The sequence below is a fragment of the Rhinolophus sinicus genome, chromosome 13 (genome assembly GCF_057876585.1).
Source record: "Rhinolophus sinicus isolate RSI-liver-muscle chromosome 13, RSI-T2T, whole genome shotgun sequence".
NCBI classification, from domain to species: Eukaryota; Metazoa; Chordata; class Mammalia; order Chiroptera; family Rhinolophidae; genus Rhinolophus; species Rhinolophus sinicus.
In genome coordinates this window covers 11,888,468-11,903,876 of record NC_142513.1, presented here as the reverse complement: position 1 = coordinate 11,903,876, position 15,409 = coordinate 11,888,468, and positions in this window count along the sequence as shown.

Genomic DNA, 15,409 nt, shown 5'->3' with positions numbered 1-15,409 from the left:
CCACCTCTGCCACCTAGCATCTGTGTGACCTTGGGCGGGTCACTTTCATCTCTCAGTGTCTCAGTTTCCTCATCTGGAAAATGGAGACAATACCTGCAGCAGCTGCTGTTGATACCTCCTTTGTCTTCTCCTGGGTCAGAGGGTCTCAGTCTTCACCACGTATTAGAACCACCGAAGACTTGTTATAAGACAGGTCGCTGGGCCCCACTTCTGATTGAGTAGATCTGGGAAGGAGCTCAAGGATTTGCATTTCTAACCAGGTTCCCAGGTGATGCTTTGAAAACGATTGCCCTTGGCATTCAGATTTCTAGATAAGCAGTTGTGTCCTTTTGCAAGCGCTTGGGATCACTTGCCTTGGGGCTTTCTCTGGTCTTGAAAACGTGCTTGGTGCAGGTGTGGGGCAGGTCGATGTACCTGGGGAGTTAAGGGGAGGTCATGCCCAGGAATACTCTCAACCAACTGGGAATGAAAGTTGGAGGGTAATGACCCAGCCTTCTTGCCTTGGGAAGCGACAAGTATGAAGTATGGTCTATACTTCCTCCTAGGTTCCCTAGAGGGATAGATTCCCAGCTGCCCCACTGTGTTGGGGTTCCTCCCCTCCCGTGTCTCATTTTTCCACCACCCCCACCCCTGGTGCTTCTGGAGTTCTCCTCCTAAACAAACAACCTGCATTCCTTCTTTGTCACAGAGTCTGCTTCTGGGAGACATCCCCCCTACGAGCTAGCAGAGCTCATACATTAGTATATTTTTGTACAGTAGTTCCCCCCCTACCTTATCTGCAGTTTCACTTTCCACAGTTTCAGTTACCTGTGGTCACCTCTGGTCTCAAAATATTAAATGTAAAATTCCAGGGGTGGCTGTTTAGCTCAGTTGGTTAGAACGTGGTGCTGGTAGCACCAAGGTTGCTGGTTCAATCCCCACATGGGCCACTGTGAGCTGCACCCTTCTTAAAAAAAAAAAAAAGTGAATGTGGTGACAGAGCCCCAGAGAGCAGTTTCCAGGCTCTCGGCCTCACGTGGAAAGGTTGTTTCATACTCCGTATAACCCACAAGCAGCTGGCATGATTGAACGCTATAATGGCCTTTTGAAGCAAGGTCTCCGGGTGTCAAAACACCCTCCCACGATGCGTGACTGGGCCTCTGGGACATCCTGAGAGTCCTGAATGAGAGACCACGGAAGGGAGGGCCCGCACCAGTAGAAGCTCTGCTACATCGAACGGCTGCTCCCATTCAATTGCAAGGTTCCACCAGTCTTTCTGGGCACAGCCAGACTTCCTGGGCACAGCCAGGGCTCTCAGCTAAAAAGGAACACCCACGGAGCCACAGGTAGGGGAGTCATACCACTATAGTCTCACTGGAGGCTGGATTCACATGACCTGCAACCTGCTGTCCGCTTTTCTGCCAACCGACCGACTCTCCTCGACTCTCCTTGACTCGACTCCCCAACGTAGCCGCGGCAGTTGTATTAGTAGCTAATGGCTCAATGGTTATAGTTGACGGCCAACTAGCCACAGCTGACGGCCATTTACTACCCGAGACAGCACCTTTCCATGTGAGGCCGAGAGCCTGGAAACTGCTCTCTGGGGCTCTGTCCCCACAGTGAAATTCCAGAAATAAACAATTCATGTTTTAAATTGCATGCTGTTCTGAGCAGCGTGATGAAATCTCGAGTTGCGTGGCTCCATCCCACCAAGGACGTGAATCATGCCTTTGTCCAGAGTATCCATGCTGTGAGACGCTCCCAGCCCGTGAGTCACTTAGTAGCCGTCTCAGTTGTCAGGTCGAGAGAGAGAGAGAGAGAGAGAGAGAGAGAGAGAGAGAGAGAGAGAGAGAGAGGCCATGTTCACACAACTTTTATAACAGTATATTGTTATAATTGTTCTATTTTATCAGTGATTGTTGTTAATCTCTTCTGTGCCTGTCATGCGGGAGACCCTGCGGGGTCTCTGCTCCCGCTCCCCACACAAGAACGCAGGATATGGCTCGGCCAAAAAGGAACACCCACGGAGCCATAGGTAGGGGAGTCATACCACTATAGTCTCTCTGGCGGCACTATACTCTCACTGGAGGCTGGATCCACACTGTCCGCAAACCGCCATCCACACTTGCCAGCCCAGCCGCCATCTTCTTGCTAGCCCCCATTCTTCTTCTCTTCCCTCTGCTAGCGTAGCCACAGCAGTTATATTAGTGGCCAAGGCTCACTGGTTACAGCTGACGGCCAACTAGCCACAGCTGATGGCCATGCAATCACAGTTGATGGCCATTTACTACCTGAGCCAGCACCTGTGAGGCCGAGAGCCTGGAAACTACTTTCTGGGGCTCTGCCCCCACAGTGCCTAATTTATAAATTAAATTTATCATAGATATATCTGAATAGCAAAAAACATAGTCTATATAAGGTTCAGTGCTACCTGTGGTTTCAGGCACCCACTGGGGGTCTTGGAATGTACCCCCCACGAATAAGGGCACCTGCTGTATATCTTTGCATCCCTGACAAAGGAATGGGGTTGCTTTTCATGGCAGCTGTAGCAAGTTCTGACTTCTAAGTGGAGCTCAGCCAGGAACTTTCTGTGTGACCTTGGGAACGTTTCTCTCTGGTTCTACGCTTGCCCCCCCGCACCCCCAGGTGTGTGATGAAGGGCTGGGACCCTAGAAGTTCTAAGGCTCCTGCCAATTCTACAAATGAGCGAAGAGGATCAACTCACTCTGGGGTCCTCTCCTGCCTGTGGGTGGAGGGGTGGGAGTGGGGCACATATCAGCCAGAGGGTGGCGCCAAGGTAACGTCCGAAGACCCCGGTGGCTGGCTTTTGCCTACTCTCACCGAGTACCTCCTTTGGAGATGAGGCCTTTCCTCCCTCCGCCGCCCGTGGGCCGTGGGCCGGAGCCTCCTGCAACCTCTACTCTGTAACTTCATCGGTTCCCCAGGTCTCCCTCTCCGCTGCTTCCTTCTTTTAACAGCAGCAGCTGCACTCCTACTGTGGCCTCATTCTGAGCTAGGGTTGTGCACAGTGACACACGGATCGAGTGCTCCCTCTATGCTAGGCTCAGCGCTTAGAACTTTCCTTGCATTGTCTGTCAGTAGGACAACCCTACACAAAGCACAGTCTCTTATATCACCCATTCTACAGATGGTTTGCAGAGGTTAAACGACTTGCTGAGGACTGAGGAGTGAGAGCTGGGATTTGGACCTAACTTCGTTGACCTAAAAGCTTGTGGTTTATACCCATTCAGGAAGTTGAGAAAACAGGTACATGTTAGAAGACAGTGTGGCTGCCCAGGGCAGAGGGAAAGCCCAGAACAGGGGCAGATAACCTCTCCGGCAGGGTTGCAAACTCACACACTCACAGGGGCTCAAGAGTGAGGCAGGCCAGCTCAGGACAAGCCAAGATGGCAGAGACTGGCAAATTGGAGAGGCTCTGCCTACCTTCGGGGGCAGAATCTATCAGTTCCTTGCGATGGCTGCCCTGCAGGAAGGAGGTATACATTGCTGGGAACCCAGATTTCCATGTGAAATCACCCGGTGTTTAAATGCCACAAATTCCAAAACTTAAAAAACTCAGTGATAACTCAAGAAAGCATATCACAGAGGCTTGGAATTAAAAGACACTGGGACTGTCATCGTGTCCAACCGTTTTGTTTTATATATGGGGAAACTGAGGCCCTGGGAGGGTCCAGAGCCCAGATAGGCAATGGTGGCATAGGCAAGCTGTTTCTTTCCTTCACACACAGTCAGGAGGCTGGAGAGAGCCCCTGGGGGTCTAAGGTCCCCCCCCCCCACCCCCGTGCAAGCTTGGTTAGTGGGGTCTAAGGCATTGAAGCTCTAGGACTGAGGGAATTGCCTTGGGACCAGGGCTGAGCTGGGTGTAGATGTCCTCTTCATTCTGTGACACCTCCCCTGCGGTCCCAGGCCCTCCCCACACGAGCTGCACGCATGCACATACCCTCCCCTAAGCCTCTAGAGCCCTGCAGCAGATTCCTTGGGCAGCAGAAGTTATTAAACACTCTGCCCCAAAGGATTTCTCTCCCCCAGAGTGATTCTGGCACAGAAAATTACAAACCTACCTGCGGGGGTGGGGAGATACAGTTTTAATTTGTAAAAAGAAAAAAAAGCCATGCTATGGTCCTGGAGTCTGGGGGAAGGGGAAAGCTCATGAGGGGGACTCCCCTGGGACATGCAGCTCTGTTATTGGGGGGCTGACTCTGGGAGGGGCTCAGCAAGGTCAGTCTGCAGTTTTTGCCCAGACAGATGGGGACAGTGGGCAGGGTCCTCTGTCCCTATCTCCCTCCTTCCATGGGGCTCTCTGCCTCGCTCCCTGCCAACTGGCACATCCCGCCTGGCTGTGGCTGCCAGCTAGCTCCTGGCTTCCTCTTCTCTCCAGGACTCCCACCCTCTGCAGTGTCTGTCCATCTCCCCACCCCCCTCCTTGCTCGCTGACCAACCACCTCCTTTTTCCTTCTCCCAGCAATTCCATCTCACCCTTGTTGTCTTTTGAACCAGTGTTATTGTTTTGGCTAATTACGAACGTCAGACCTGGCATTGCATATCCCATCCAAGCAATAAACGGGAAAATAAGACCACCTGTAAACCTCCCACCACCCCTGCCAACCACAAGTTACAGGTCCTTCCAAACTTGGTTTCTGGGCCAAGAATATGTTTTAAACGTGGGCTAGTATTCCATACACTGTTTTGCAAGCAGCCTTCTTGGCTTAGCAGGATACGGCAGACGTCTCACCATGCCCATAGATAGAGATCGACAGCATGCTTTTTAATTGCTGCATAGAATTCCATTGTTCGGCTGGAGCCTGGTTCCTGTCAGGACTTCATATTAATGGGCTTTTAGGTGGCTTGTCTCTTCCCCTTTGCCCGAGTCCCTTCCTGCTTCCCCAGTACCTCTTTCTCCCCACCTGTCCTCCCCCATCTCCCGTTTTCTCTCCTCCACCTTCCCTTCCTTTCCTGCCTCCATCCCCAGCATTATACCTCGTTTCTCCTCTCTAGCCCAACCCATTCCCTCCAAGCCCTTGGCCCCCTGTGGAGGGGTGGGGGGTGGTTGGTGTTTAACACCCGCTCCCCTGTGTCAGACATGTGCCATCTCATTAGTGCGCCTGTGCCCCCAAGTGAGGCAGTCAGGAGCCACAGTGGCAGCGAGAGGCCTAATTGAATGTAACTAATTATTCACTCCCTTAAATGGGCCTGGGAGGGACAGAATTACTCACTCTGAACTGGGGAGACAGGGAACTGGCCGGCTGGCAAACAAATCCTGGGGCCTGTGGAGCCAGCTCTCCTTGGAATACTAATTAGGCAGCAGTGACGACTGGATAAAATCAGAAACAGAGTCGCCAATCCATCCCCGTCTGATCCTGGAAGCTGGGCTTGGGAGGAGAAATGAATCTTTCTGTGAATCTAATTGGCGGCCTGATCCCACCCTGGATCCTGTGCTGGGGGCTGAGAGGGCTGCGCAAATGAAATGTGGGGCTTGTGGCCTGCGGAAGGCAGGGGGCTCATGTTTAATATGGAGCGAGGCAGGAGGCCACCTCAGCCCTGGAGGGAATGTGACAGGGTGGGGTGGATTGCAAGGAACCTCAGTCTCACCTAGAGCCCAGGGGCCCCAGCTGGCTCCCAGGAGCATCCCCTCTACTCCTGAGGACCCCCAAGGCCAGGCCCTGTGCTAACGGCTGGAGCCCACTGTCCCCACTGCAGCCCGATGGGTTGGCATGTTCCTTGTCTGAGATGAAAACAAGGCTCAGAAAGGAAACGTCATTCCTCCAAGATCAGACAGCCAGGCTGGGGTTCATTCCTATCGAGCTGCAAAGCTCGAGTTCCTGAGCCCTAGAATGACCCAGGCCTCACCCTGACCAGTTAAATAAGATATCCGTGGGATGGGGGTGTGATGGATAGCAGTCCAGGCACCAGTATTTTTTTTAGAGCTTCCCCAGTGGTTCTAACATTCAACCAGGACTGGAAATCGGTGATTTAGACCTTAGTTCCTTATTTGAGTCTCTGCTCCTGCTTCATATGGTTTGTGGCGTCCCTTCCTCCACTCACTTCCGCCCTCCCATCTGACCCGTCCCAAACCACCTCCAAGCTGTAGTCTTACCTGTGACCTGGTTTCCCTGGGCGTGAAGGTTGGGGGGGGGCAGGAGGGACCGTGTGGAACAGCATGAGGGAGGTGACTTGGGTGGGGGAGGGAGACTGGGGGGAGAGCAAAGGAAGAACGTGGCCCCGCGGTGGCTCTGAGCTGCACTTTTCCGGGCAGTTCCTGGAGGTCAGAGGTGGGAGATGACCTCACATTTGATCTTGATAACACTCTGAGGGAATATTAGCTAATCTTGCAGCTGAACAAAGTGAGGCTCAGAAAGGTTAATTGGCTCAAGGAAACAGGACAGCCAGTGTCCAGTTTCTGGCTCTTCTGAATTCTAAAGTCTGGTGCTCCTTTCTCCCATGCGGCTTTGATTCTGCTATTGCGTTTGCAATCGCTTCTCAAGCAGGTGTTAGTGTAAGCGTGCTTACACTATTCTGCGTGTGTGTGTGCTTGTTGGATGGGTGTGTGTGTTCTCTCCTTCCTGAAAGGGGCCGACTGTGGACAAGCTTCCCACTCCTGCCCACCACAGTGCCTCCTGCTGACCAACGAGCGGAAGGAGGAAGGGGCACCTGCCCCTGCTTCTTACCCCCCACCCCCACTTCCCCCAGCCAGTTCCAGGGCCCACTCAGCAGGCAATGACCCCCCTCCTGGCTATGGAGCGTAGGTCATCCTGCCAGCCATGTGACAAACAGCCGTGTTTGTGACAAAGGTGGAGAGAGAACCCTAGTAGTTCTAGGGCTGTGAAATTCTCCCTTTCCCAAGCTTTCCTGCTGCCCCTTCTCCAGTCCCCAGTGGAGGTGACAGGGAGAGATGGACGATGGTCACATTCACCTCCCTCCATCTACCCTCCCTAAATGTGGGGACTTCAAGGGAGCGTCAAAAGAGGCAGCAAATTTATGATGCCAATAGATTCCCCAATCACCTCGCTGGCCAGTCCATCTTTCTGGAGCCAAGGATGAGATGAAATTATCGTGAAATAAATTGGTACAGATGATGGAGGTACTGGTGGGGGTGGGGCCACAGGAGTGTGAATGGCAGAGGAAGCTGGAGCTCAGGTGGGAGGGCCATTGCCACCACCCCTTGGCTGAGACCCAGAGAGGAGATTCCTCTGACTTTCCTCCCCTTGAGGTCTTCAGTTACATGGGGTGCGGGGTGTATCATCTCTGCTTCCAACTCTCCCTTAAAGGCCATTGTCCAATAAGAGCTGGATGCAGGACCTTCCAGCTTGTGATTGGCTCCTGCATCACTCACGCTTCCAAACAATTAGAGTCAGAGAGAGGGGCAGGGAAAACTGAGCAGGGCAGCTGGACCAGGGGGAGGATAAGGGAGGGTTGGGGAGCAACAGAGTTAGGACCATGGTCCCAGGTAAGGCTCCATATCTTTAGTTACCAACCTGTAATCATGGCCAGGAACCAATCAGAAGGTCCCTCAGAGGTGCAGGGTCCTTGGAGGCCCCCTGCTGGGCCAGGTGTTAATTCTTTAATTTCTGGAAATGAGGAGAGAGCCAGGGAAGGGACCAATGTGCTGAGGCTCCTTGGAGAGCTCAGGTAGCACCTGTTTACCAACACGTTTGGAAGTAGTTCAGTATTTTAACATCTTCTATAGCAGGACTGGTGTGTTCCAGCTGGGTCATAGTCTTGGAGCAGAGCAAGAGTTTGGGGCATCCGTCCCAAAAGCCCTGGATTCCCCTCTCCCTCCCTTTTGAGCAGCAGTGTTCCCAGAGACACTGCCTCACTGGTGGCCTTTAGGCTGGTGGATGGACCCAGTGCTAACCTAGAGTGCCAGAGCCTTTCTTGCCCCACTCCCCATCTCAGCCAGCTCTCAGGGGACCCCCGTCCACCCTGAGCACTGAGCTGGAAGTGGATGCAGCCAGCTGGCTGGGATGCGATCATTCAGTCCCCTGAGCAAGGCCAGTCCGAGCCACAGGGAAATGATGAAAGTCAAGGCTCTGCTGGGGTCACTGGGCAAGACAGGCCCTCCCCAGTCAGCTCTGGTCTTGCCCTGGGATCTCTGTGGCCTCCTCTTTCCAGGAAGGGGCACGGTGACTTTTGGGGGATAAGGGCCAGACAGCCAGACCATCACCACTTACTGATGTTGCAGGCTGAATGTGTGAGTGCAGCCCCAGGTTTACTGCAGCCAGGTGGGGACGGCAGCCAGATGCCGACTCACTCTGGAAATGAGATGTGCCTTGTTATCTGTGCTCGCTCAGGCCAAGGCCTTGAGCATGAACTAACCCATCCATGGAGGTGAGAAGTGGGGGGTGGGGGCGGAGAAGGGCTGGAAGTGAAGTGGGTGGGAGGGAGCTGACACAGGCTGGAATAGACAGAGCACCTGTTAGAGTGTGTGCGTGTGTGTCCCTGGGGGGTTTGTATTTGTGCCTTTTTGCCTCCAAAATCTGTGTGGATTTTTGTGGTTAATGTGAATGTCCTTTAAAAGAATGTGTGCGTCAGTGCTTTGCTTTCTGCTCCTGTGTGCTGCTATTTCTCTTTAGTGTGTGCGTGTCTGTGTGTGTGTACATGCACAGTCACAGTCCTGATGGTTTTCTTTGACATGCCCCAGTCCTGCCCAGCCCCCTTGGAAGCCTGCAGGCCCAGACACAGCCTAAGGGATAGAGCCAGGTGGGCAGGGCACCCGGGAGGCAGTCTGGGGCAAGCTGGGCCCTGGAGGTGGCACCAGCCTGGCAGGGAACAAAGAGACAATCAGTTGAGAGGCCACAAGAGCACTGGCTGATTGAGGGAAAGGAATTAGTGAGGAGCCTCCCGGGGCCCTGGGGGCAGTAGGGGGCTCCTGGCATCCTGTTTAGGGAGCAGGTACAGCTGAGCTCACCTGAGCTGCAAGGGGCAGGCAGCAGGGAGGCTGGGTAGAGGGGGAAGCCCAGGGATGGGCCAGGAACAAACTGCAGCAGGGTCTGGGGTTGGGGACCTGGAGTGATGACCTTGAGGCGAGGAGTTAGGGTTCCCAGAGGAGGAGGGGACAGCCTGCATAGGGCAGATATCACCCTTCTCCTAGCAGGTCCCCCCTATCCAGAACTCTGTGGGTCTGGCAATGAGCTAAGCATTTGCCAAATAATCCTCACAACATGGAGGTACGTTCTGTCATCAACCAGGGTCCCAAATTAGGAAACAGATGCCTAGAGTAGTGAGGGGCCTTGCTCAGGGCTGCACAACTACTAATCCAGGTTGGCTTGACTTTAGAGCCCTCCTTTAACCTGTATGCCACCATGCCTCTCCCCGGCCCTCGGCTGCATCATTTGTGGGGAGAAGAAACAGGGAGACAGATTTCAGGGACAGAAAAAGAGGGATTTACAATTCACCCTGACCTGCAAAGCAGACTGACCTGGGAGATGGTGAAATGCATGTCACTGGAGGTATGTAAGGAGTGGCTCACCAACAAGGGGCTTTCTTTCCTGGTAGGAGGCTGGGTTCCATTTTCTCCATCATTTGGACTTGCGTAAGCCGCTTGAATCCCAGCTCCATCGTTTATTCCCTGTGTGACCTTGGACAACTTGCTGGCCCTCTCTGTGCCTCACTTTTCTCATTTGTAAAATGGAACGGTGTGAGGCTTGAATGGATAATATATGTAAAGTGTTTAGAATGGTGTCTGGCACATAGTAAGCTCTCAATAATTCTAACATTGTATGTTAGGTGGGGCAGAGAGGGACTGGATGGGGACTATGGAGGGTCAGAGAGGGGAAGAGGTGGAATTTGGGATGAACTGAAAGCAAGATAGAAATGCGGGTGCTGGTTCTGAGACTTGAGGTGTTGAGCAGGGATTCAGGTGACCTCCTGGAGTTCTCTAGGCTCAGTCTCCCCTGCTTCAGTCCAGACCTCACATCTCTCCCTGGGGTCGGTGCTCCTCCCTTCTCCCTGCTATTCCTGCCTAGTCTCTCCTCCTCCACTCCACTCTCTACCTCTGTTAACTTGACCATGTCATCCCCCTACCCCATCCATAGCCTTTGATGACTCCCCTTTGCCCGTAGAAGAGGTTCTCCAAGTGCGCCAGGAGAAGCCAGGAGGTTGGAGATAACCCTAGGGGGGCATAGTTTGGTGTCCCTTGGGGACTTTCCAGTTCTCTTTCAAGGAGGACATCTCAGGTTGGTGGTAGTTTGTCTCTTACACCTCTTGCCAAAGGGAGATCGGGCTCAGACGCAGCCATCAGCACACAACTGCATCTGGTTAGAACTCAACAACGCTGACTGGCTTAAAATTAGATTTCTCCAGTGATTTCCTTCTTCTGAAACACCTCCTCTTGCCTCCTCAACTCCATGCTTTCTTGTTTGCATCCTCTTCGCTGGCTGCTTCTCCCCAGCCTCCTGTTTGGGTTTTCCCTCTGCAGCCGGCCCTCTAAAGCTGGTTGTACCATCAGGTTCTGCTTCGGTTCTTTCTTGTCTGGGATTCTATCCAGTCTGATGGCCTTAAACACCACCAGCGATTCTCCAATGCATCTCTCCAGACTCAGACAAATTTTCAGCTGCCTTCTTGACATTTCCACTTGGATGTCCAACAGCTATCTCTACCTAAAAGTCCAAAATGGATCCTGAGTTACCCCACACCTCGGTCTCCCCTCTTGTCTGCCGTTTCATTAGATGGTTAAACGTCAAGGAGTGACCCCCGATTCTTCTGTCTTGCTTGACTGACCCACACCATCCATCAGCCACACTTGTCAACTTTACCTGTAAAACATATTCTGAAATAGCCATTTCTCTCCATGGCTCCCTGCGCCATCCTGAGCCAGTATCCGCCCTCACCTGTAGGTCGCGGTCACCTCTGCACTAGCCTGGCTGCTTCCACCTTGCACCCCTCAATTCACCACATGGTAGCTGGAGGGGCTTTTAAAACACATTAATCAGATTATGTCCTGCCACTGTTTAAAAGTCTCAAAGGGCATTACCTTGTGCTTACAACAAATCCAAGCCCTTCACTCTGGCTTAGAAGGCCCGTGTGACTGGGGACTTTTGCTGTCTGTTTCTCCCACTTCATCTCTTATCTGACAGTCCCCTTGGCCCACTCTGTTCCAGTCAAACTCAGCTCAATTAAACTTTGTTCTCTCTGCCCAGAATCTTCTCCCCCTTGATCTTTGGGTGCTTGGTACCTTCGCTTCCTTTAGCTGTTTGCTTGAGGGTCACCTCCTGAGAAAGGCCTTCCCTGACCATCCAATAGTAAAGTCACCCCCAGACATGACCGCACCTGCCTCTTCTAGCTCTCTACAGAGCATGACATTTTAATTTGTTTCCTTTGTTTGGTTTTGCTTTTCCCCATATCATTATAAACCAAGAACATGAAAGTTTAGTAGGAATGTTACCTGTCTGGTTCATTGCTGTATTCCCAGTGCCAAAAATAGTGCCTGGGTCATTGGAGATAGTCATTAAGTATTTCTTGATTGAATTAATAAATGGTATTTATTTTTACAATCACCTTTGATTTATGACAAGTGTGACTGTTTTTTCCATTTTAGATAGTGATATCAAATTTCAAGGATAAAGCAAAAAAAAATAAAAATCCACTAGGAGACCTTGGATCTAGACTAGATAAAGAACTCTCACAATCTGACAATAAAAAGACAGTACAATTAAAACATGGGTAAAGGATTTGAATATAAATTTCTCCAAGGAAGATATACAAATGGCCAACAAGCACATGGAAAGATGTTCACCATCATTAGTTATTAGGGAAATGCAAATCAAAACCACAGTGAGACACCACTGCAAACCCACTAGAATTTAGCTACTAGAATGACTAAAATGAAAAAGACAGATGATAATAAGTGTTAGCAAGGATGTGGAGAGATTGGAATGCTCATACATCACTAATGGGACTGTAAAATGGTACAGCCACTTTGGAAATAGTGTGGCAGTTCCTCAAAGAATGAAACATGGGGTAACCAAAAGGCCCAGCAATTCTCCTCCTAGGTGTCTACCCGAGAGAAAAACATATGTCCACACAAAAACTTGTATATGAATGTTGATGAGGATGGCATTGTTCAAAATATCCATGTGTCATCAACTGATGAATGAACAAAATGTGGCATAGCTATACAATGGAATATTTTTCAGCAATAAAAAGGAACACAGTACCGATACATGCTACAACATGGGTGAACCTTAAAACCAATATGCTAATTGAAAAAAACCAGTCACAAAAGCCACATATTATGTGATTCTATCCATATGAAATGTCCAGAATAGACACGTCAATAGAAATTGAAAATAGGTTAGTGGTTGCCAGAGACTGAGAGGGAGGGGGAATGAGAAGTGAGTGGTAATGGGCACAGGATTTCTTTTGGGGTGATGCAAATGTTCTAAAAATCAGATAGTGGTGCTGGTTGTACAGCTCTGTGAACAGGCTGAAAACCACTGAACTGTACACTTTAAAAGGGTAGACTTTATGCTATGTGAATTATATCTCAATAAAGCTATTATTAAAACAATAAAGTGAAAAAGTGATAATTTACAGAAAAAAGCTAACAGCAGTACAGAGACACACGGATCCCTGGCAAAATCATGGAAGAGGAATGTGAACGATTGACGTTGGCTTATAGGCTCATAAGGTTATGTCTAGACGTCCTAGTTTAACATTCAAAGGCTTACCTCCAGCTTCACGCTCATTCTTCTCTTAATTGGGCCACATTGGGCTGCTCCCTGTCTCCGAAACACTTAGGAATCTTTCAAGCTGCCTTGTCTTTGCAAATCTTGGCCCCTGACTGGAATACCCTTTCTCTCCTTCTCTATCCGGTTTAGCTCAGTCCAGTCAGTAGTGGTGGGATTGATCGGTGGTAAGGCCCGTGCCAGGCCGTGCGCCTGGGGCTGGCAATACAGGGCAGAGGAGCGAGACAGACCTGGGCTGGGCCCTGGGTTGGCTCCCAGACAGAATGAGGGAGATAGATGAGGATTTGGCAACGACCAAGTTGGAGGAAGATTCTGGGATGAGTCCTGGGGCTGCAGAAACGCAGCAGAAGAACGTAACACAGCCTGTGAGATCCAGAGGGGACAGAAGGGGACATTTCAGCTGAGGAGTTAAGCCAGGCAAAAAATAGCCAGGGAAGAGGGAGCAGAGGGGACAGTCTGGGTGAAGGCCTCAAGACAGCGCGTGGCAGGTTGGAGGAATCATCAGAGGGTGGATGTAGCTGGCATGTAGCCTGGGAGGTGGGGAGTGGTGAGAAATGATCCGAGAGACACAGGCGGGTCTGGCGATCAGGGCTCTTGCAGGCATGCCAAGGACTCTGTTGTTTTCCAGAGCTCAATTAGATCTCGTACGACACAATATTATGGTTATTTTTTCTTCAAATCTCTGATCACCCCTGGCATTATACATCCATCTGTTTATTGTCTCTCCCCTACTAGAAAGGATACGGACTTTGTGCTGTTCACTGCTGGGTCCCCAACAGCCAGAGTAGTGCCCAGCTCACGTAGACGCTCAATGAATACTTACTGAATGCATGAATGTACGTGCCTGTCTCTGGTGCTTAAATGAATCATTTAAAGTCAGGAAATGGTTGGATTGATCATTTTGTCCTTGGGGCCTAGCACAGAGCTTGGCATACACATGCTGCTTAATAAATACTTAAAGAATAAGTCAGTCGAAGAATGAATGAATGAATGAATATCTCCCCTGATGGGCTACAAATTCCTGAAGCGCAGGGACTCCCCAGTGCCCAGCACACTGCCTAGCAGAGAGCAGACAGTCAATAAAGGTTTGCTGAACTACACAAGAGTCTTCTTTGGATGGGGGCCCCTGGCAGGCCAGCAGTGGAAGCTAAAATAAGCGCTCCTTCCAGGATGCTGGCTCCCAGGCCGGCCGGAAGGAGAGATACACCTACAGCAAAGGGTCTCAGGACCTAGAGCCACATGCTGTACCTACAGGGTCAGCCTGGATGTGTGGGCTGGCCAGCAAGATCGGCAGCACCAACAAGGGCTTTCTGGGGGCGGGAGAAGCTGCCCCTGTCCATCAGTCCCCTAGCTCCGCCCTCTTCTGGTGACTGGCTCCACCACTGAGGTGTGGGCGCAGCTAGGGGTGGTGGTGGTGGGATGGGACAGATGGTGGGAGACAAGGAAACCCCCATGTTCCCCTCCATCTGTTACATTTAATTGGCTTCTGCAGAAAGAAAAGAAAAATAAACCAGTTGCATGGATGAAATTGCTAATTAAAAGGCCCTCTGATTAGACAGACAAATATTTACCAATTACGCCTGACCCTGTCTGTCCCTCTTATGTGTGCAAACTCCCCCATCAGCACCATGGCTGCATGACACCCAGCTGGTGGCTCTTCCACCAATCGCTCCCCTGGGGCTCAGACTGACTACGGGTGAAACAGGGTAGGAAAGAGGTAAATACTGGCAAATAGTCATTCAACAAACACTCACAATGCCTCTTGTATGTAGGCTCACTGCCGGGTCCCGGGAAGCCAGAGCAGGATTTCCACAGACAGTTCTTCAGGTTGTATGCTGCACAAAAGCTCATCTCTAGGAGAGTGGGGCTCCGCTTGCCAACCTGAGACCCCTGGTGCCAGAAGAAGGGAATTTTTCTTTTCTTTGCACAATAGGCCATTAGCTTGCCAAGCCATATTCATGGGATTGTGCCCACATAGCTCTACAGAGATGAACATAATTCAGCTCTTCATCCAAGGGCTCTTGGGATGGCGGGGGAGAAAAATATGCCTATGAGGAGTAAATAGTCATTTAGCAAACATTTATTGAGCACCTAATGTTTACCAAGCACTGCACTGGGGAGAGAGACATGAGTAATACATATTTCCTGCCTTCCAGGAGCCTAGACTACTTGGAAGAGATGGATGTACAGACTTCAATCTGTGCTTCCTTTTTTCCTTTCCGTCCTTCATTCCAAATAATATTTAGGAATACCTGGGAGGCAAGAGTAAATAGCTCTGGACTCACAGTGCCTATATTCAAATCCTGAGTCTACCACGTCCTGGCTGTGTGACCTTAGGAAGGTATGTCACCTCTCTGGGCCTCAGCCTTCCTTTCTATAAATTGGAGGTCGTAATGGTAACGGCATCTCAGTGTTATTATGATTACATGAGTTAATGCATGTAACTCATGCCAGATACATAGTAAGTGCTCAATAAAGGTTAGCTATTGTTTTTTTGTTTTTTTTTCAGTACCTATTATATGCTAGGCCCTGTCCCTTGCGAATACAGAGCTAGTTGTACCAGTTCAATTTCCTCTCCCTTTAGAACTCACAGTGTGGAACACACTCAGAGAAATCCATTAACACCCATAGGCTCATATGCACTCAGGCTAAGCTGAAAAAAGGTTGAGGAGGCAGGGTATGGTTCTAGAATGAATGACTCTTAGCTTAGAAATCGGATGCATTGG